We start from the raw sequence: 2463 nt of genomic DNA on the forward strand, positions 1-2463 counted from the left end.
GCACCAGGCTTCATCGCAGTCGGTGCTCTGCTAGACCAGCCACATGCTCTCCACAATGCCGAGGCTTAACCTCGCCTCAACCGACATCCTCGTCTCATTCGGCCATTCCAATATATCCTCCGATCAGAAGTGGTCTGTATTTAAGCCTGAAGCAAACGCTGATTTATTCTGACGAATCATTCTCGCAGAGGGCAAACAAAGCGAATACGTGCGATCCATTCGTTACACTGCAAATCAGCCAACCTCACTCCTAAATCCACTCCAGGCGCAAAGGCGGCCAATAGATCGAGCAAAGCCCCGATCTTGCCTCACTCTCCACCATCATCGTCCCGTACAAGACCCGGCTCTCCTAGAGCATTGGGTCGCAGTGGCAGGCCTCAAACGAGCAAAACCTCACTCGGCTCTTCTTTTCTCTGCAGTTCTTCCAGCCGCAGTGCCGTATATAGCCGGACCTTCAGCTCTCGTAGCAGTCAGCGCGAGGCTACCTCCGGTAGCGGCGCAGGCCGTGTTGCAAACAAACTTTTGTGTGAAGGCAGGTCATTTGTTGCTAAAAATCGTTAAACAATGTGATGACATTATGGATGTTGATGTCATTTCAGTAACCATGACACAAACTGCGCAGATCACGCAAGGAAATTATTCATTTTCTGTATTAATTTTCACTAGCATTTTACATGTATTTTAAATGGCACATTACTCCGATAGACGGATAAGATGTAAAAGATTGTTTGAACTTAATTCTTCGAAAATCATTGTACCTAAATGAACAATTATAGGTGCAAGGTGTATCATAAAGAACCATTCATATCATTATTGAACAAATGCAACCCACTTTGCATGTGTTGTGCATAATACTAGGCACCCCTCTTCAAGTCTCTACCAACCGATGTACGGCTTGGCTGGCCAGCTGTTTCAATACTTTCTTCTTTTCATGTGGTTAAGAGGAAAAACATGTATTTTCATAATTTTTTTAAGTTGTTAAAAGCCGTCATATTTTCTCCTCTACTTCTAACCCCTCTTTCTTTTTCAGTGGTCTCCAGCTCCCACAGCACAAGCTAGCGTGAGTCTGCCTCTGCTAGCTGCGCAGGCTGCACAGGCTCTCCAGCTATTTTTCTCCGAATATCACAAGCCTCCACGGCCTACAGCTACAGAAGCTGAAACGAGCACAAAGTTGCTTATGCTTGCAACACATGCCTTTTCCTCCCGTTACTTTGAATCCTTTTCCTTTTGAGTGGCCTCCAGCTCCCATAGCACACGCTAGCGTGAGTCTGCCTCCGCAGGCTGCGCAGGCTTTTCAGTGCCCCGTATAATCTGATCCTGCCGCTGCAGTGTCCCGCTAATTTGATCCTGCCACCGCAGTGCCCTGCTTAATTCGATATTGCTGTTGCAGTGCCCGGATCATTTGATACTGCCACTGCAGTGCCCTGCTCCGCTCATTCGATACTGCCGCTGCAGTGCTTTGCATAATTTGATACTGCCGTTGCAGTGCCCTGCTCAATTTGATACTGACATTGCAGTGCCTGGCTCATTTGATACTGCCGTTGCAGTACCCGGCTCCGTTTATTCGATACTGCCGCTGCAGTGCCTCGCATAATTCGATACTACCGCTACAGTGCCCTGCTCATTTGGAACTTTCGCTGCAGTGCCTCACTTAATTTGGTACTACCGCTGCAGTGCCCTGCTCAATTTGATACTGCCGTTGCAGTGTCCGGCTCATTTGATACTGCCGTTGCAGTGCCCGGCTCTGTTCATTCTATACTACCACTGCAGTGCCCTGCTCATTTGAAGTGCAGGAGAGCTGCGGCTCCCTCCGGTCGCAGCGGGAGCCCTCCATCCGTTGTTCCTAGTTTTTAAGGCTCATTCAGCACTGTACAGGGCTCCCCCTTCCGGTGCAGCAGAGCCGCAGCTCCCTTCGGTCGCAGTGAGAGCCCTCCATCCATCGTTTTGAGCCTCCTGGCTTACCCAGCATCAGACTGGGCTCTCCCTTCCGGTGCAGCAGAGCCGCAGCTCCCTTCGGTCGAAGTGAGAGCCCTCCATCTGATGTTTCAAACCATGACAAGTTTTCAGCCACAAGAAGGACTCTCCCTTCCGGTGCAGCAGAGCTGCGGCTCCCTCCGGTCGCAGCGGGAGCCCTCCATCCGTTGTTCCGAGTTTTCAAGACTCATTCAGCACTGTACAGGGCTCCCCCTTCCGGCGCAGCAGAGCCACTTCGGTCGCAGTGAGAGCCCTCCATCCATCATTTTGAGCCTCCTGGCTTACCCAGCATCAGACTGGGCTCTCCCTTCTGGTGCAGCAGAGCCGCAGCTCCCTTCGGTCGCAGTGAGAGCCCTCCATCCATCATTTTGAGCCTCCTGGCTTACCCAGCATCGAACAGGGCTCTCCCTTCCGGTGCAGCAGAGCCGCAGCTCCCTTTGGATGCAGCGAGAGTCCCTCACCTGGCCTTCCATCGTGCTCCCCATTTTG

The sequence above is a fragment of the Barbus barbus genome (genome assembly GCF_936440315.1).
Source record: "Barbus barbus genome assembly, chromosome: 7".
NCBI classification, from domain to species: Eukaryota; Metazoa; Chordata; class Actinopteri; order Cypriniformes; family Cyprinidae; genus Barbus; species Barbus barbus.